General features: G+C 37.8%; 1 protein-coding gene and 1 long non-coding RNA gene across 5 annotated transcripts in view; one reads left to right on the forward strand and one right to left on the reverse strand.

Moving 5' to 3' along the window:
- Positions 1-21,789, reverse strand: part of TRMT9B (tRNA methyltransferase 9B (putative)) — a 117,270-nt gene that overhangs the window by 79,795 nt on the left and 15,686 nt on the right. The window contains exon 1 of one of the 4 annotated variants that reach the window (XM_080591603.1): positions 868-1,190. The exons of the other annotated variants lie outside the window; for them this stretch is intronic. The gene's annotated coding sequence lies outside the window, so the exon portion shown is untranslated. Of the gene's footprint in view, positions 1-867; positions 1,191-21,789 lie in introns of those variants that run through there. 4 annotated transcript variants of the gene reach the window in all.
- LOC308194955 lies at positions 6-21,532 on the forward strand. Its single transcript, XR_013951097.1, has 2 exons — positions 6-71; positions 1,244-21,532. It is a non-coding gene; the product is annotated as an uncharacterized lncRNA (long non-coding RNA).

Genomic DNA, 21,789 nt, shown 5'->3' on the forward strand with positions numbered 1-21,789 from the left:
CCAAGGTTCGTTATGAAGTTCCCTCCTTCTCTACGATTCTATCCTCTTGCTGCGGTTCCAGCAGGAAACGCGTAAGATGCGTAATCGTGCATGCTGATTAACTGAAAGCTTCAATATTTTTTTCCTCCACTAAGAAAACTAACCTCGCAATGAACAGGAACCAACACACACCACCAGTAATCTGGGTAACACCACCAAAGGCATGTTTTCAGTTACAAGGCAACATCTCACAAGAAAAAACAGACACACCTCCACAACAGGTATTTTAATTGCATGGAAGCGATCCTGTTGCTATTTACCTTGCAAACAAAATACACAACTCAATACTACTCCATAAGAGATGGAGAGAGACCTTCTGAGACAGCAGGCTCCAGATAAACTGGAGCAACAAACAAATTTCTAGTATTTCTATTGCTTCAGTAGATTCAGCAGCCATTATTTAAAATTTAATGGTGTTAGTGAAATACATAAATACATACATAGCATATATAGTTTCAGTATATGTACATAAAAAGCACAAAATGAAGCATTTCCTTGTTCAAATTCCAGGAAACGCTTATATGCATACACATGTATACACATACACTTTTAATTTAGAACAAGCCTGAAACAGACATGAAATGTGTGTCATTTATATACATTTCTAGGCATTTGTAATCCTTTAATCACTAGCAAGTTTAAGAGGAACATTTTCTTTGCACTGTAAACCTGCCCTGGCCTTTCTATAAGTATCTGAATTGCTGAATCTAAAACTAACTTATTTTCAAATGTGATTAAAGCTATTTTCTTATATATGCAATACAAATTAATTGCAACACACCAAAAATCAAGCAATTATATCAAAAACTTAATTTGTAAGCTACTTACCTGAACATATGCTGTAGTCACTGCTAGGCACCCTACTGATAAGTTCAGCAAAACAAAAAAGCCCAAGGACCAAGCTCCCTCACTCACATATGGCATGGTTATCCCCCCCCGTCTTAGCTATCGATCCTCTTCTCAAACGCCATTTTGAATAATTCCCCTAATTCTTATTCAAGCCTTCCCAGTCAAAAGAGGCTACTCCAGATCTTAAGGAAAATCCTCAAAACAGAAACGTGGCTTAGCCACAAGCATAAGCTGTGAGCCTTTCCAGATTTACCATTGGCTACAAGGCTAACAGACAGGGAAAATAATTAGTTAGGTGCAGACTTTTGATTTTGAAATCGTCAGAGTGCTAACAAAAATGTGTTCCATTTTGCAGCAAGGGAAGGATTCACCCATCAAAAGAGACTGGCTGTCAGAGATGAGAGTCCCAGCTGTTTTATGGTCCAGGCCTGCAAGCCAACAGACACGTAGCCCTTGCATGGACTTCAAAAAATTATTTAGTCTATCCCCCTGCATGGTACACTGAAAAAGGACTACCTAACCATCCCCAGCAGACCTAGGTGAATGCAGTGAGGTAAGACAGGAGTACAGAGCATAGACAAGTTGAGCGCAGCATGTTCTGGGCTTTATTGCACTCATTATTTGGAGGAACACTGTGAGAAGAAAGGAAGTGAGGTCTACCTGCTTTGGCTAGGCTTTGGACACTGTGTTTGGAGACCCAGCCCTCCACCTGACTGTACATCCTGAAGCAAGTAGGTTCAGTTCCCTAGGATCCCATGCTGAGATTGCACACTTTCATTCCAGGAATCCTAAAACCAGAGACTGCAAAGAGGCTAGAAACTTTTGGCACAAGAATTGCTTCTGCTTGTGACTGTGGGATCTTCTGTGAGAGACCTGCATCCCCCACCTTCTTCTCAACTACCAGTTCTGCAGGGATGCTAAATTAGCTTCTGCCTCTAAGCCTGCCTGCAAGCCTCCCCTTGCCTCCCTCATCTCTGCTCCACCAAACTGTGGAGATGACAATGTCCTTCTGTCCCACTGTTGGGTGCTCACAGATGACTTGTCTAGCCTTCAACACCATAAACAGTCTGAACAGAAGCTCAGCTGCCAAAAAGAGGTAGTTTGCTCTCTCCAGAAGGTTAGTTTCCCACAGGACTTCCCTGATCGTCTTCCGCTGAATGAGGATAAAGAACCATATTGTTTGACTCTTGATACTGCTCAGCAGATTAATCGCTGTTTGGTTAGCCCTTCTGTAATTCCTGCAGTAAAGCAGAAGTTTTGGGGACCTGGTGGCAATGGTGCCCTGGTGGCAATATCATCTCTCTGGCAAAATTTCCTGGTGAGAAGGAGTAGTTTCACCATAGCACCAGATATGAGTGATAAACCTTCAGGGGTCCTCTTTTTCCCTGAGCTCTGGGAAAGGTCACACTCATGCTATGAGATGTCAAAGGCTGACTGCACAGGGAATCCTCAAAGATAGCTGTTACAAGACAGTGGGATCCCTTGACTTTAGGCATTGGGCTTTCTCCTCCATGCCAGTTAGTTGAACAGAGTAACCTGTGAACAAGGCATCACTGGATGGCCAAAAGACCCCTGCAGCCATGGTGGAGAACAGATCCAGAGCTTCCAGAGTATCTGTGCATGGGGCAGAAGAGCACACAAGGAAGGAGACCCAGCTCATACAGAACGTACATTTCAGAGGAGAAAAACTGTTGCTAAAAGAGGAGGTCAGAACCATGATAAATGACACAGCTTTTAATTTTGAGAAAAAATAAAGGAAAGCACTTCAAGTTTCATCAGCCTCAGTGAAGCAATTCAGTGGGAATCTAATTTTATTTTTGAAGATGGACCTTTCAATTGTATGTGGTGGGAACTGTATACACATTGTTGTAATTATTATTAAAATAACATGGAATTTGTGAATGTTTCATTCCTAATTACTATCAAAACATAATTACTTCCATGCTGTAAAAGCTTAAGCTGGCACTGATTTAATTGTTTTCATTGTTTTCCAACCACATACAAAACAAGGAGCCATCCTCTATGATTACACTACACCAGTTTCACCAAATGTTTTGTAGACTATTTCTCCAAATCACGAACTCATTTAACATCCCCTGTTAATCATCTTCTGATTCCCCTAGTACACATTTCATAGTAATGAAACTGCCAAATGTTCCAGATATCACACATTGCTAATAGTTCTGACTTTTGAAGAGTTATTAGTAGTAGGGGGAAAAAAAAAAAAAAGACTCTTGCCTATTACACCTTAAAAAGAAATTTTCATCTTCTCCATTCTTGTTGCCATAGTTATAGTAGAAAACTAATCCACTGTCAACTCTACAGAATTACTGTTAACTAAGATAAGCCATAAATATGCGCTAAACTGAAAATTGGTTTAACTATTTACTTTGGAAAAGTAATCCATTTGATCTGATTCTCTAGCTGTAGTACACCAAGTCTGCACAGGGCCTTACAGGTCTCCAAATACCTCATTAAGACGACAGTTAACTAATTAACACTAGCAGCTGAAAGAGAAGGAGGGAAAGAACCAAAAATTCATGACAGACAGTAATGAGTTCCTCTTAAGTTTAGGTGTGGTAAAAACGATCTGGATGGAAGTTGGTATCTTTCATCCTTAAGTTTCTGATACACAAAGAAATGGAAATGTATGCGCAATGGAGCAGACACTGCTGGTCCAAATATTCTGCTCTTGAGCAAGGCATAGGTGTCGGTAACCATTTTTTACTATTCTTCCACAAATGCCAGAGAAATGTGACAATCTATGTGAAATAAATCGTTGAAGTTCAAATTCAGGAATCAAAAGGAATCAAAACGACAAAACTATTTGGGTGAGCTACAGCTTTGTGTGTGGACAATGCAGACTATATTGGTTAAGAAGTATTTTTGAATATGTTTCTATAGCTATGTTTTTTTATCCATGTGTTTCTATGGATAAAAAACATGACTACAAAAATGTTAATCCACAAATCGCTGTACATGCTGGTACTGGCAGATGCATTATCTTCTTAAAGGAATTATCAGCAATGTGGGAAAAAAGGACACAGCTGTATAATTACACGATACTGAAGGACATATAGATAAAATCCTCACTGTGGTCTTTCCTATCTTACTCTCCACAAATCTAATAACGGCTAGCCCTACAGAAATTTGAGATTAGATTTTTAAATCTCCATGGGACTGTGCCATAGACCCTTTTGCATCCCCATCCAGTGGTTTTGAACCACATTTTCTAGAATTTGTGTATGGTAGAACAAGGAGGGGAGGATATGGAGGAAGCACAGGAACAGAGGGAAATGTTTCACTGCTAAGCCTCCTTTTTATCATGGGGCAATTTAAAAGACTGAGTATCAAGCAAAGATTTCATGGATTTCTTTGCCTGTTTGATGGCAGCTTGTTACAGCTACAAGGAAATCTTCAGTCAAAGAAAATATTTTATTTAGCTTGGTTAATATTAAGAAAGCAGTTAAATTTTAAAATATGTACTTTTTAAGAAGAAAACCACCTTGTCATAAGATCCAATAAACCGTAATTTTCTATTGGTTTCTATCTGCAGTATGTTGGACTTCCCTTGAAGTTTCTCATTGCAATTCCACAAAGAATTTCAAACAAATCTCTGTCTGTCACAAACAATAAATATGGCACTCTCTAAGTCTTTCCTTCTCAGGAGTGTCAAAAAAATTTTCAGGGGTGCCAATCCCTTTCTTCAGGGCATAGATACTAGAAGAAGGAGAGTCCAGTCTTTTTATTTTGACTTCCATCCAAACAAATGCCTGAAAATGACAATGATATGATAATGTAGAATTAAAAAACAGAAAGTTTTTGTCATTCTTTACTGTACCATATGACAGCATCGCAGAATTGTCTGCATCATATGAACTTGGAAATTTACTTTGCTTTTTCTAGTAATGATTTCAATTAATCTTTAAATATAATTTAATGTACAATTTTAACATTTTTTCAAATTAAAAACTACACCACATATTCATGAAAGCAGAATATCTGCTAAACTATGATAAATAGAGATTAAGTATGACAGTACAAGAGGAAACTATGACAATACAAGAGGATTTGGCAGTCTGAAAAATTTTCTGTCAGTTTAGAGGGATCTTCACAATGCTTGGCAGAATACAGGCTTGTAAAATCCCATCTGACCTCTTCCTTATGACAAGCATTATGGAAGATGAATGTGTTTTAGGATCGATCCTGTTTGCAATATTTTGTGCAGAAGCATCAGATGGAGTTGTGTGTGACCTTAAAGAAATCTTCATGATTCATTTTGCGCTGCAGGAGAATATTTAACCTTTCCATAATATTGGATATAAATGACCACATAATGGTGGACAGGGCCCTCCAGACCACACTGTGGGGAGGCCTCCACCAGGGCTGACTGCCCTTTCCCATGAAAGATGCTTTTAAGCTGAGTCACAAGCATATGTCTCCCAGATGAGCCATGGATCCTGCCGCATCATAGCCATGCCTGCGCCTGGCCATCAGCCCTGTAGAGTCACATCCTGATGCTGACACGCAGCCCCGCCTCATCACTGTGGACCTACCTGGCCATGCTCAGCTTCTGGCTCACCTTCCACCGTGGAGAAGCCAGCCAGCCCTGGTCTGACACACTCATTAATTGAGAGAGTATGCCAAATTGACGAGTCACAAGGTTACTCAGGATGCCAAACTTTATTAATGGTAGGACACTTAATGGGTGGGAAGTCAGGGAAGGGGCTGCGTAACAAAATTTATAGCGGAGAATCACCATAGTCCTTGTTAACCCTAGAAGAGGCATTGCTATTTTTGTTGTTGTTGTCATAAAACTAGTAAGTAAGGCTGGAGAAGCAGCTGAGGCCTGGAACGTTGTACATCCAATCTCAGGATGATATTTCTTCTCAGATACACTGCTTCTGCCTCTTGACATTCACAGCTTGCACCCTGAGAGGACCCACACAACTAAGACAGTCACAGCACTGCCTTTGTCCCTGTCCTGACAATGACCACAGCTAAAGGCTTGAAGAATGTCTGTTTCAAGAAACCCTGCTTAATAGGTCTATGAAAAATATCATTTTGCGGTTTTTGAGTTTTGTTTTTGTGTGTGTGTGTTTTACAGATAAATATCCTAAAGGGCTATCAACTGTGACATAAAAGAGGCTACAGAGCATAATTGCTCACTGACCCTGAACTGAACTTTGCAATGGTATCACTAAATGTGCTTTCTGAAGATAGAATTTCATCTTTAACAAAATTTCTAATTTACATTTTATAAATTTTTCAGCTTCCTATTAAAAACTGATAACAAGTAATAACTAAAGCCTATTTACATCCCTTAAAAACATTGTAAAGAACATACATAGAATGTTAATGTAATATACATCACCAAACTAGTTTGAGAGTTTGAAAGCAACTGTACATCTCAAAAAGATCAAACAGGTTTTTTTATTAGGTGACTATGATCCCTTTTCATCTATATTAAGATTTACCTGATGTCTCAAGTGAACAAAGAGAACTGAAGGGATAACACATGGTACTATTAATACACAAGCTGTTCATATAGCTTGACTTTAGATGTTTCTTCTTGTGTTTTTTTTTGTTTGTTTGTTGTTTTTTGTTGTTGTTGTTTTCCCTCCTCACTTTATTCTCTGATCCTGTTAGCCAGTCAACTTTTGCACTTGTTAGGGTGTGGAAAAGATTATATGCATAAACCAATTAGAAGATTGGAAGTGCTTTCTTTCTATAAGCTGGAAAACTAGTTTACTAGTGGTGAATGAGCTAATTGAGTACTAGCAAGGTGGCAAGCTTTTTATATACCACCAGAGACAACCAGAATCGTCAGGCAGAGAATTTAATCTATTACATAAGCATTATGCAAGGACATTAACTGGTTTCTTCCTGCAGCAATGCCAAATTTAATTCAGATATGCTCTAGGTTCCATTCTGTCACATCCTTTGTTAGCAGTTAATATGCAAGGCATAACTGACACATGTTATATTTTAAGTTCTTATGCCAAGGAAAGCATATTTATGAAGCAGCTGTCAAGGTACTAAGAGTTAACATTGTAGTTCAACTACAATTTGCATGAGGTTTAAAAAAAGACTATGAATACCGGACTTCCTCTACTAAATCTTTATTAGTGTATTTACTCAAACGTTGCAAAAAGCAATAAATACTGTTCTAGAAATTACTGAACCTCAAAAGATTGAGCAACTTAGTTTAGATTGGAGCTTACTGTCAAAGATTAGCTGATGTATCAAGCTCCCACTTAGCTCCTGCCTGAAATGAATCTTGCTGTGATACGTCACCAGTATATTAAAAAGTAGCTCTTGCACAAACGCTCCCCCTTGACCTTTCCTAAGCCCTGCTTATCCCTGGAGCATGTTCCTGATGACAAGGTTGAGCAGCTGAACAAATTATGCATCTGTTTTTCCATTTAAATGGAAAGGTTTTCAAAGAAAAAAATCAAATAGTAAGGCAACCTGCACTTGCAGAGTATGTTTTTCTGAAATATGTGGGATAAAATCCTGACTCTATCAGTGTCAAAGGCAGGGCTGCCTTGACAAAAAATAATAATAAAAATAGCAGGGACCATGGCAGATTGGCAGATTCCAAGAAAGGAGAGCAAACAGCCTCCTAACTTTGTCGTGATATCAGTGAAAAAGATACATTTTCCACCATCTGTATATTGTCTTTGCAAAGTCCTAGTTCCTTTGGAGTTATTCTGAATAAATTGGGTAATCACACTTTGAGGGAGACCAAAACTCCCAGATGGGAGCAGAAATGGTAACTGGGCTTACTTTTGCCTTTCTTTCTTTCATCATGTGTGATTTTAATCCAAGAAATTTACCAATCAGGCTTCCAAATGAAAAATTAAAAACATTAATTGTTAATAGTGCACTGCTCAGAGTGAACATTAGAGTTGATTAATGGTGGAAAAATGCTCTTGTATTCATTCTAACTACAGGGACTTGTGCGTCTCATCTTCATTTGGTGTTATAAATTAGATCAAATAAGGACCTGAGATCCACAAAACTTTCTGGCAAAAGAGAATGGGAGAAAAAAAACAGGCAAACCAGAGCTCCAACTTAGCCCCAACAGCCAAACAATTTAAACAGTACTAGAAGAAAAGCAAGGCTAAAAGCACAGAATGCTGAAAGGAAAGCACTACAGTGAGTCAAGGACAGAACAAGCAGTAACCAGGGGTATGCTGTTAAGCCAGACTCAGCAGTAGGCATCAGCCTGGTTCCTTAAAGAGTGTGGCCATTTTGGCTAAAGGCAGCAACAACAGAAATGGCCACATTAGCTAACCTCTTTCTTGAATGACAATCACGCTGGATAAGCAAATCCTAGTGATTACACCTGGTTTAGATCAACAGTAAGAAACAAAGGAATACCCTGGTGTATCTAATGGGATGTGCATGAGAGGGCATAATCCATTCCAGAAGCCTTACTTTTCAATAAAAAAGTAAGTGTCACGCCACACCGCAGTGTGATTTTTGAGAAGGCATAATCTTACTCACACAGCAAAATAAAGGTGAATCAGCAAATAGTTCCTGAGCAGCCCTGTACAGTCTAATCCTGCACTGTGATTAAGGGATGATGAAAAGAAGTATTCACACAAACAAGACAGCACATTGGGCTGAGGGATAAGCAATTAGAAAATTCCCAAATGATCTAGTACTCCAGAGACAGATAGGAACATGATTCTCCAAAGTCACTGTATAAAGAAACACCTTCTTCTGAAGATGCTCAGATACAAGAGGAAAAATATTATCGAATGTCTAGAAACAGCACCTCCCTTAATGAGCACAAGCACAAACGGATCCAGAAAGGAAGCTATAACATTTAACGAACAAAAGAAATAGAAGAACAAGATAATCCCCGTAGTATTACAGACAGTTACAGCTAAAGGTTTTGTTTAGCAAGTGACCTGCCATACCAGAAACACAGGTAAAAAAACAGGTACATTGCAGTCTGCTTGTGTAAGCACCCAGCAGAAGCTCAAAATTTACATTGCATTTTACTTCAGTCATGAAGGGTGTTCTGTAAGAACTATGTCACTTTGGAAAATATAACTTAGATGACAAATCAAAATCGATTATAGAGCTGTGAGAGAAGAATCTTTCCAAAGAAAAACAAAAGTGCCAACACTACCAAGCCAAAGCAGATAATGAAACTATCCATCAAATCTGAGATTAGAAATCTGGATGTTCTACAGTTGGAAGACTACAATATATCCTAAAAGATTCATACATACTGTGGGTGCTTTAGCAGGATGTTGAACAATCAAAATGCTAAGCACTAGTGCAAGGTGAGTATCAGCAGAGATTGCTTTTAAACCAGGATGAGGTTTCCAAAATTACTCTTACATTTGTGGGCACTAGAGGAAAAATTAAAGCAACACCTTTTGTGCAATCATCATGAAGCAATGACTCTGTCCACTACTGCTAGAATAAAAACTACCCATGTGAACCAAACATACTAAGTTTCCTTAAGAGGGAAATTAAATTTTGTATGCAAGCATGGTAGTAGTCACAACAGTAAATTGTAACATTCAGGACTGTGTTGAAGCAAAGTTAGCTAGGCTTTCTGAAACAGCAAGCAATGCCTGCATATTATGCTAGTTCTGAACTTATTAAACTTATTAAAAGAAAAAAAAAAGTACAATTTGTGCTGATCCTTCACACTACAAACTTTGGGTATTGTCTAGCTGGACAGTAGCATATTCCTCACCAACGCTCTTAAAAGACAGCAGCACTGAGCACAAATAGAAAAAGCAGTTAAATTACACTCCGTGTTTCAGGCAGTTTCTGGTAGGCACTGAATTTCACAGAGACTGACCTCAGACTACCAGTCACTCTCCCACATTCAAAATCATAGGCAACTCATGACATGAGAAAACCCATATTCACAACAGATGAGGTTTCAGCTCTCAGTTATTTATTTGTCTAAAAAGAACCTCACCACAGCTGATAAACTCTCCACCTCCGACTGTAGACACTTTGCAAGAAATAGAGTAAGAAATAATTGTTCGTGGAAGACATGATATGCATTACTTACATTAACCTCACACAACAGGAAAATGCTTACAATTTAAAAAAAGAAAAGAAAAAAGAAAGTTGGGGGGGGGGGGGCGGGGACGAGGGTCAATGCAGTATTGAGCCAAGTCTTAAACAACTGAAAAAAAAGGCAGGACAAAGATAATGACAACAATAAAGGACTTTCAGAACCAGTTCTGAAAATACATGGGCCAATTCACTGGCCAAACTATAAACTGCAAGGAGGGACTTAAACACTGTCAGTGGCCTAGGCTAAACCAAGAACAGTAAGAAAGAATTAGGAAGTTTGATGACTTTGTTCTCAGAAGAGTCAGTGTAATGGAATTGTTACCAGCATTCTCTCAGGCCATGGCAAGAAGTGAAGATTGATTTTTTATCTATCTTGGCTATCACACTGAATTTTGATCATAATTAATATTTTAAGACTAAAAATAAACAAAAATTGAAAGGTGCAGCAATCAGGCTGTTCAACACTGTTGATAGTGCGGTATTAATAATGAGTGTCTTTTTTTTTTTTTTCTAGTCTTAGGTCTCAAGAGCACTAAGGTTTTGAGAGTGTTCTTTAATTTTCCTCTTAGACCTCTGATTTTACATATGCCACATCTAATCAACTTCTCTGAGTACATTCAGTAGATAAAGACAATGAAAGGCAACAGGATTATCTATAAATTCTCATATTCTCATTTTGCCCTGTTGCCTTTCTACCTAGGTACTGACTTCCTCACTCCTAAAATGAGAAGGAAGATGGACATTTGAGGGAAAGACAGAAAAAAATACAGAGTAGAAGTAATGACTTTGTCATCCTTGATTAACAAGCAAATGAGAATTATCTATTAGAACAGGCATTGCTTTGAGGTATCCTCAGACAGATTTTCAATTCCTCTCTCTCCCATGATTAGGTTGGTAGGCAACATCTCACCTGCCCACACATAACCACCAGCATGTCCTCCAGACCCACTCCTGGTAAGCAGATATCCTGCTAAAGAGAAATGGCCTCCCACATTCTTGTTGGTCTATCCACAATCCTGACAAGTAGGTGATTTTGATGGACAAAGTTTTATGCAGTCTACACAAAGTTTTGGAAGGCCATTGGTTTTGTGTCAATCTTCAGCATTTCATTATTTTTTCATCAAAACAATAAATAAATAGGCATTAACCAGGAATGTGTAACATCAGCATGGATTTATGAAGGGGAAGTGCTGCTTAACCAATCTGATACACTTCTACAGTGAGATGACTAACTTGCTGGATGAGGGGAGAGCAGTTGATGCTGTTTACCTCGACTTTAGTACAGCTCACCCTGTAACATCCTCATAGACGAGATGACAAAGTAAAGATTACATAATTACACAGTGAGATGGACTGAAAATTGATGGAATGGCCAGGCGTGGAGGGTTGTGATCAGCAGTACTAAGTCCAATTGGAGGCAAGTCACTAGTGGTGTAACCCACGGGTTGATACTGGGGCTAATTCTGTTTAACATCTTCATTAATGACCTAGATGATGTGATAGAGTGCAGCCCAGCAAGCTCACAGATAAATCAAACTGGAAGGAGTGGCTGATACACTTCGTGGTTGTGCTGCCCTTCAGAGGGACCTTAACAAGGGGAAATGCAAAGCCCTGAACCTGGAGAGGAATAACCCCATACACCAGTATACACTGGGGGCCAACCAGGTGGAAAGTGGTTCTGCAGAGAAGACCCCTGGGGTCCAAGTGGTCAAGAAGCTGACCATCAACCAGCAATGCACTCTTGTGGCAAAGAAGGTCAGCTTCATACTGGGCTGCATTATGAGGAGCACTGTCCACAGGTCAAGAGAAGCAATCCTTCCCCTCCTCTCATCACTAGTGAGGTCACACCTGCAGTACTGTATCCAGTTCTGGGCTCCCCAGTACAAGGCAGACATCAATGTAATGCAGTGAGCCCAGCACAGGGCAACGAGGGTGATTAGGGGACTGGACCATCTCTCGTATGAGGAGAGGCTGGGAGAGCTGGGACTGTTCAGCCTGGAGAAGATTCACGGGGATCTCATCAATGGATTTACAAATACCTGATGAGAGGGAACAAATATGAAGGATATCTTGATATCCATTAAGACTAGGAATAGATTTTGCAAGTGAAAGGCAGTACAATCCCTAGTACAAGGGAGATCAGTTGCCAGAACAGACTCTTTTCAACCTGCATATTTGACGTACAAATGTAAATGAAAAAGTGAGCTTGATGAGCCAAAGAATGTTTATTCTTTAGATGTATTCAGATAAACCCTAGAGCTATTGTCCCTGCTTATATGAAAAAGAGATCAGTAAGGACACACTTTGTAGAGCTGTATTACAGTCCTCACAGTGGATGATTATATAAGTTGTATACTGCACTACTGCATTTTTAATAGGGAACAGACTGTCACCACCATCTTTTTAGGCAGCAGATTACAATCCCCAGGCAAGATACAATCTGCTGTTCCCACCAAGTTTCTGCAGGCATTGTGGAGCAATCCGACTTGGAAACTGCTGCCTAGTGCCTAGAGGAAGGTAATTCTTTCAGCTTGCTTTACAGGTCTGATAGGAACGGTGCTGAAACTTGGGAGGAGCCAGAACCCACTAATTTGCAGATGTGTTATCTTGCCAATTTGCTTTATGCTTATGCCTTGTCAGCAAGGCAGCAGGGTTTAAAATCATATCCAGCTTCTTTTCCAAGCCTTCCAGAACTGTGACTTTGATACTCTGGGTTTTGGCAAGACTGAAAAACAGACAAAATGCTTGACAAATGCTTGATATCTTAACTCCAAAATGTTATCTCTGCATAATCTAGAGTATGACTTTATAAAAGGCTAGCTGTTATATGTTATGCAACTCTCACCCTATACTTAACAGAATTTAAGGAAGTTGCAGGCAGTAAGGAGGTACAAACTAACTGAGGCTTACCTGTACAAGTAGGCTTTACAGCTAAGCAGCTGATGTACTACAAGCCCATACCCTAGATTCTCACTTAATAATTAAACAAATAATTGCTGCCAGAATATTGCAATACTTGTCTGATCATTTGTCATCTGCTGTTTTACCAATGATGATGACAAAGTTATCCAACAACCATCATTAATTGAGGGTGTTTAGGAGTAGGTCAATTTCAAACAGTCAGAAGGGATTTCACAATTAATGTATTTAGAGATGTAAATGAATCCTGACACTTCAAAAATTCTAAATGATGCACATAGGAAAAGTTGCGTGCATGCACATTGTATGCACAGGCGATGAGGTGCTCTCTTTTTACATAAAAATAATGCTGAAAAACTGAAGATTACATAAACGGATTAGAGAAACTGTAGATTCTTCTCCCATCTGCTTTGTTAGCAGATTCTACAATGCCTTTATGTTACAGTAATAAATCAGAATGATTCTGTTTAGCCTAATTACCTTCTCTTGCAAGGACAAATCTTTGTTAACTGTCCCTACACAGGGCAGAACAGAGCAAAGCACCACTACAGCAAAGTATCAAGATAAGGGATGGATGATTTAATACAAGCTGTACAGTCTGGCAGGAACTTCCAGTGTCTGGAGTTCCATTTTTCACTTTCAGCGTGACACAGAACACACTGCCCTGGTTCTGAAACACCCATTTAACTTGTGCTATGGAGCGCCAATATCAGAACAAGCTGTCAACCACAGTTGTAAAACCACTGTATTTAAAAAGTCATGTAACATGAATTCCACTTTGACTTCAGAATTGCAAAATACAAGAAGTCTTATTTCCTCCTTACAAGGCAACAGAATAGTTTAGGTCATGACATTTCTCTACATACACAGCACATGCTAGAAGGAACTGTATGGAACCTAACTTAGGCACAAAGTGCTCTACAACAACATGCTATGCCACAATCCATAATATCGCCTGTTAAGAAATCTGTTATCATGGCAAAACACATGTTGTAAAATAGTGACCAAGAAAGTGACAAGAAACACGGAGAGACAGATTTTTTTTCATAATTACTTTCGCTTGAAAAGGTGCAAAGATATCATCAGAGAAATACTGATTACAGTACCAGTCATTCCCCCACGTTTTTTACTCTGAGTTCATTCATGTTTTAGTCCCGACCCAAAGGAAGAGGTAGTAAAGAAATCATGAGAAGGAAAACAACAGCTGCAACAGCCCCTAAGCCCACATAGCTGGGTGGTAGGGAAGGGGCATAGTGGCACAAGCTAGACAGTGACAGCAAGATTTTAAATATGATATTTGGAAATATAATATCATTTTACTTTCTGATTTTTTTTTTTACACTTAGCTTTTCTTCCAAACCAATTTCTGTAGATTCATTATTAAGAAACTCTGTGCGACACAGAATTTAAATCATAAGCCCTCCAGCCTTCCAAACACAGGTAAGATAAGATGCTGTCATGGAGTAATTCTTCCCTGTATGTAACTGTCATTACATTTAGTGCTACATATGTAATGTGTAAAGGAATGTTTATGAGTTGAACAGAAACAGTTCATCAAAGGTAGAATTTAATTAGAAGTCAAGTTTTGAAGAGAATACAAATTCTCCTTGCTGTTACTAGATCACCAACTAAAAGGCATGTCTACTATGCAGGGAAGTGGTGGGATCTGGGGGCATTATAGCCCACTTAGCCACTCTAGTTTATCTGTAAACAGATCAAGAAAGTTAAATTATAACACACAATGATCTCTCTACATATACTAAAGTTTATTTCTGATGGGGTGAATTAAACCTCTTGAGCATCTCTGCTGCCACAGCTGGAGCACTCCAGATCATGAACTGTTTTATTTCAAGCTAATTTAGGTACTATACACTACATTGCCTTCTGGCATAATTTATAAAGCAGATAATAATAACAGTCATACACCCTCAGCCTATGCACAGCACTTAGTGAAAATGTCAGCAGTTAGTTACTATAGAAACAGAAAGCAAACTCTTTCACATGTGAAAAATGTTCAAGTCACAGCCCACAGCAGTAAGGTTGTAACGTGGCTTACCTACAGGATACTTCAGTGGCATGATTAAAATGGTGCAAATCACGCTCAGCATTAGCACAGGTTCATCTAACATAGAATCATGCTCATGTCCAGGGTTGCCCCGACCCAGGTGCAGCACCTTGCACTTAGACTTGTTGAACCTCATTAGGTTCACATGGGCCCATTTCTCAAGCTTGGCCAGGTCCCTTTGGATGGCTTCCCTTCCTTGTGCACCATTCAGCTTGGTGTCACCTGCAAACTTGCTGACCAAAACATATCCTCACAGCAGAACCACTGCATTGCATTCCTTCAAAGTATCTGATGGATGTCAGTGTCGCATGAACACTAATAATTTATCACAACTAAATATATGCCCAACATCCCTTCCTTTCCCTCGGTTGGTGACTGATTCAAACTAAGACCATATACTGGAGCTGAATGCCCTATGACAACACAGCACTTTAGGTCAGCTCTTTGCAAAAGGCAGCTACATCCTTGGCCGCTACACAAGGGAATGCCCGGAAAGGACTCCTGTTATGGTTCTATAGGACCTTTGCCGCTTTTTAATGTGTTCTTGCATCATGTCCACTCTGTATCACCTGAGAAAGGATTTCACAGGCACTATCATAAAATATAGAGCTGTATTTACAGCTCTTTATAACATCTTGTGGTTTTGTACCTAATTTCCCTCAGCTGTTCTACTAATAAGGGAAGCGTGTATCTTGGAAACTCTGCCAAAGCATATTTCTTTAGAAAGAGCCCAAAGTAATTTATAGTGTATGCAAAATGTGTTGAATGTTTCTTATGCCAAGGCAAGATAGTTGTACTTAAAGGATGTGACAGTTACTTAACTTCACAAGCATCAGTACAGGCCAACTGGATAGCAAAGACATTTTAAGTTTGTAGTATTTAACTCTCCAGGTATGAATGTAGTCAGCAGACCCAGATTTGAACATTTAAACTTAAACATAGCTAAATTTTACTACTAATAATTCCACACATACCAAACAGGTCATCCAAATGAAAACTGTTATTACTCTTTGCTAATTATTAAGTTTCCAAGTGACCACAGTATTTCACCATAAAAAACAGTAATAATGAATTCTCTCAGGTTAAAATATGCTTTATATGTGGAAGTATATCAGAGTTTATTGTCATTGAGATTTTTTCTAAATTACACAGTAACTCCTTATATTTCATACACCGTTCTCTCTTTAGAGCTTTACAGAGCCTCTTCAGAAATAGTTTTGTGATTGTATTTGTTCTGTCTGTTGAAGACATTGTCCAGTTTTTAACAGATGGACTGAGATAATGTTGACAACATGACATCTGAAATTAGCAAAGAATTGTAAATCTGAACCACAAGATGAAAGAAATGGGAGTTGCAGATATAGGAAGTATGGATAAGCTGGGCAAATAATTAATAATTAAATAGAATAATAATGAAACTGTCCTCAGAGACCCAGACCATTTAGCTGTCAGTGGAACTTATGGTACTAACAGAGACATCACTACCAATTAAATTATCTGATCATTTTTGATTAATCAGACAGAGCATCACTGATCTACTGAAATAAAAAGTGAATAGTTCTTAAAATTGATATTAAAAAGTTATGCCTGCTATGCGGTATGCCTCCCACAGCAGTCTAAGTGTTTTCTGTAATAAGCAGGGAAATTCAGTTTAATTTAGTAGGGTAGCATGCCCTGAGGGGAGCGAAAGTATTTTCAACAAAGAGAAAACATCTGGAAAGACACTTATTTATAGAGGCATGTGAGAAACAGGCTCATGTGCTCATGAAGTTAAAAAAGAATAACATTCTTTCCTGATGAATTAACAAAGTTACCATGTATCACGATTTAATTAATCTGAGTTTCAGGATTTCTTATTTATGTATTTGTTCTGTTTTCTTTTACTTCTGTATATCAATTTTGTCCGTGTTGTAACACAATTCAGGCTTGAGAAGCAGTCAGCTGCTTTTTAAATTTCCAGTACAAGTAAACTAAGCTTCATTAACAAGTAGACTTTCTTCGGTGTAGCACTTTTCAATAAAAGGTTACAAAGGTTATCGTTAGAATAATCTAGGCTGTCAGAGGAATGAAAATCAACAAATTGCTTTTTTTTTTTTATTTTCTTACGTAAGTATGATGGCTGAGATCCAGTTCTCCAATTCTGAAAGCTACTCTGAGTCAACAAAGCAGTAGACAGGAGAAGTTACAAACTACAAATATAAATTCTTATTGATGCTTTTGATGCCTCACAAGAAGGTTCTGGTTTGAAATTTTTTTCACCAAAATTACTTCAGAAAATGACTTGTGAAACCAGAATACTAATGAAATATGCTTTTTCCTTTGACCTTTTTGGACATCAAATATACTGTCAGAATGCAACTGTCTGAGCAACTAGCAGGGTCATAAATGTTTGCAGAGAAAACATTTAGAATTGTAGGCAGGAAAATAACAAGAAGAATTCAGTAAAAATAAGATTAATAATTCTTAGTCTGAAAAAACATTTATTTTCATATGTTTTTGGACTTTGGCTAAGGGATGTTTCTCAAGGAAACTGCAACCCTCATCCTGGTACATTTAAAACTCAAAAGCTGAACTCCAACTCAGTGCCTTGCACTGGTAGAGATGCTGGGCCTGAAAAGGGGCATCTGTCCCCCATGACTGTATAGCAGAGAGTTACTAGATACTAACTCCCACTCATCTTCCAAGTTTAACAGAGAATTCTAACCGGCTCTTATGCAACCACTAGCTCTTTTAGTCACGTTTTTTCAGCCATATTTTAGTTATGCCACAGCATTGGTGAACACAAATCACTTGACAGGTAAATAAGGTACGGTTTGTTGGACAAGTACTATGTCTGCAAGACCACCTGATGTAGCTGGAAGAAAAGAGCACACAATTATTTGTTCAGCTTTGGAATGGAAACAGAAACTTCAGGATTTGAACAAATTGTTCCCAGTTTATCTTACTTTTTTATTTTATTTTATTTCATTTTATTATTATTTTTTAATTAGGCAATTTGAAAGAAAAAGGTAGTTCCCCTTTGGCAAGGCAGAGCCATTGTCATTAACAGGGCAAAGAATGACACTGAGACAGTACTGCTACTGACAATATAGCTGTTCCTGTGAAAGACTGTGATGATGTCAAAATGATTAAAGATCTTAAATAAATAAATAAATAAAGCATTTATATAACCAGGATGGAATTCAAATGTTATCAGGAAAAGAAAAAGACAAAGAGAAAAGGACAGAGAAAAAGAAAGAAAAAGAAAGAAAGAAAAGAAAAGAAAAATAAAAAGATTACTGATTCCAAAAAAAATACCAAGAGAAATAATTTTCTTGGTAATTCCAGCTGAAAAAGTGACATAATAATACTAAATAACTGTACAAAAGTCAAGCCCTGAAACCACTCAGTAAATCATTCAACAGTTTGACAGATAGTATCAGGAAATATTTGTAAAAAGTTCCTCCACCCCAAGACACAAATCACTGCATTATGAGTCTGAAATAATAAAAGCCTGCTAGCTTTATTTGTTGTAAATGTGATTAAATTTCAAATTGTTCAAACTTTTTATACATTTTAACTTTACAACTTGTAATCTCCTTATTTTCTTACTTATTTTTCCCAGACTTCATTAGTTGACTGTGTACCCAACTAAAGGACCAAGCATGTGAAGAAAGGTGTGGCAGGAAGGGATATAAGTAATTCATGAGGTAATCTCTGATCCTCTACTCAATTAGCGTCAGAGTGATATTTCTATTAGAATACTATTTCAGAAAGCAGCATTCTTCATATGAAAAAATCTTGCTCTAACAATTTCCGTAAGTTTTAATGAGTTTTTGGAAGAGATGTCCATTGCAATGCGAAGAATTGAATCTCATGTAAAGATTTATTTTTTGCCTCTCAAGGCACTGCACTGGAATATCAATTAGACATTGCTCTTCCTGTCCTAACAAGTCACACTGTGGCCATAGAGCAGGTTTTCCACCCAAGAACGGGGGCAAAAAACCTCCTGTGCTTCAAAAATTATTTACTAAGTATATTTTGAGATGAAAGGTACATACAAAATGCAAGATGAATATGAAGTGTAAAATTTAGTCAAGAATTTCCAGTATGTACTGATATGATACAAGCATAACCAAAGTCCTAGCTATGTCTTCAAAGACTGAGGTCACACCAACACAATTCCAGAAAGTCCTTTTGCACTATTGCTGAAAGCTGTACGATGGGAGTCTTCACAGCAAATAATGTATGAGTTGAACAGGGAGATTTCTTATTTGAAGGAATGTGCCTCAGATATTTTGAGATAGGGAGATTTATGATCCAAAAATTATTAAAGCCAGAAATAACTCTGGTACTCATCGGTCTTTTTATCAGGACCATTCTATGTAATATGTGATATAATTTAAATACATTTTGAAACACAGGTATTCTTCATGGTAAATCTTACTTTTATTACTTTGTAAAGGCAGAATTGTTTAATGTTGCTCTTACCAGTGTTATGAAGAGGGAATATGCTAATGCCATTTGATATCTTCTGGTTTTGAAAGCATTTAGTACGTGCTAAAGCAGCAAGAAACAGCTAAACAGCACAAAAATCAGGAAGGACTCTTTCCAAACATCTCACTTTGTTTCCACCATGTACTCATCTTATAATGTGAACTGTGACTGTATATATATTTTGTTGCCATAAACAGCTTTCATTTATTTGACATGAAAAACTGAAGTTTTTCTGTGATTATTCTCTTTCCACAGAGCTTCTCTGACAGCCATTGGTCTAGTACTAAAATTATTCCACTGAAACCACATTATCAAGGCATAAGCAAGAATGGCCAGAAAGTGTACCTTTGCACAGAGGCTTTGGACTTCTGGATAATGCATTCTAGCTTTCTACAGCCCTTAGGGAAATTTGTGAATAGGCTTTTTTATATGGGAAGCCATTGCACAAAGGAGCTCACTCAGTGAGCCAAAACTTACAAGCTGCTACATCTGAGGTAGCAAATGCTTTTTGAGAATACCTAGCTCTAGGCTTTACCCATATGAGCAAAGCTAATATTAAATTAGATAAAATAGCTTTGCTAATTTACTTTGCCTTCTTTGAGGGATAGCTTAACTATGATAACTATTTTATTATGATAAAGTATGTTTATGTTTTATAGATTATATAAGATTTCTTACAAGTATAGAATACATATTCATATTATTTAAACACAACACAAATAAGGTTATTTCCCTTACTGAAAGCAGGTTAGATGTACTGTAAGGTTTTCATAAAACACTAGGGATATACCTCAACATCTTAATTCTTCTCTTTATTCTCTTCAAATTCTTCTCTGAAATGCTCCTGCATAACATTCTTCTACTTGCCATCATTCTTTTTTTTTTTTTTAATTATACATTTTCAGCTTGTACATCTCCGTGTAATTGATATACTGGTTGCTAATACATACTTACTAATTTGGCAGGGATGGACAGAGTTGCATTTTATAAGCTCCTGGAAAGCTGTGGGGTTTTGATGACCCAGACTTTCATCAAAGACCTATACTTCTTTCGGCATCAGCTCTCTAATCATAACTTGCTGGATAGGTTTCCAACAGGCAGAATGAATTAACATTGCAGAGATCACCCTGAAATTTGTGCTTAGTAGTTTCCATATAATATGCGCTGGAGTAGACATGAGTAGACGTGGTGAAAATAGCTTACTCATTTGACATAAAAAAAATATGATAACACCATTCATCAGAAAAATGTACAGATGGCTTTGGATTGTCTCGGCAAGGGTTCATATTCTGTATTCTTTCCTTCAAGAAGAGCTGTCTTGCTTGTTTTTCATGGTGATTCACCTGATGCTGCCTAGTGGGCAACTACAGTGCTAAAAGCCTAGTGAGGACAGTGAATGAAGCTTAGCAGGCATTCCAGTACTTCTCTGATGTCCAAATTTTTACTTTGAGTTAAGGCTAACACATTTCCAAATCTATTCTCACCTACTCTGACTTCCTTTCCTGAGACCTCTGTGACATCTTTCAATCTACTGTCATCTGGAAACATCTTATGCTTCTGTTTGAACATCAGTTCACGAATCTCTTTTGAAACAAGGATCATTCTGAAAGCAATTCTTGAATTCACTATATCCAGTCTCTTATTTTGTGTATGTTCAGTATGTGATCAGAAGAATCTGTAAGACTGACAGACTGAAAAATTCCACCTAATTAGTACTCACCACATTTAGCCAAGTTTCTTCAGCACTTCAAGCAATGTTCTACTAACGTATTATCTTGCTTTTCTAATTCTAAATACCTGAAGATTTGCATGAGTCAAAGAGATTAATTCAATAGTGTTATGTATCTCACCAAGTTTAAAGTTTCAAACCTGAAATGAAAAAGAAATGTGATATAAACTGGAAAAAAACAACAACAAGCAGGAGGTAAGAAAGAATGGATGAGCAAGAATAATATTATGGAATGTAGTTTTCATTTCAGATACTACCTTGGAAGAAAAACAGTCTTTGAGAGATTATTACTCATTAAAAAAAAAATCTACCACACCATACAAATAAATGTCCTATTTAAGATAAATTCACTTAAAAAGTGGCACTGGAGAAATTAAAAAAAAAAAAAAAACAAAGAAACATTTACAGAGACTTTTTCCCAGTTAGTTCCACCAAGAGATTTTCTCCATAAAACAGAGATACTTGCAAACAAAATTATTTTAATACACTACATCTCCAAGCTGTGCAGCAAATACAAGATGTACCTACTAACCACCCTTCCAATGCTGTATTGTATATCAAACATACATAACCACAATATACTTGTTATGGTTAAGACAAACTGAGCCACAAAACTGGCTTGTCCCTTACGATATAAAAGGCCTACAGGAAA

This window comes from Anser brachyrhynchus, assembly GCF_964034855.1.
Source record: "Anser brachyrhynchus genome assembly, chromosome: 4".
In the NCBI taxonomy this organism is placed as follows: Eukaryota; Metazoa; Chordata; class Aves; order Anseriformes; family Anatidae; genus Anser; species Anser brachyrhynchus.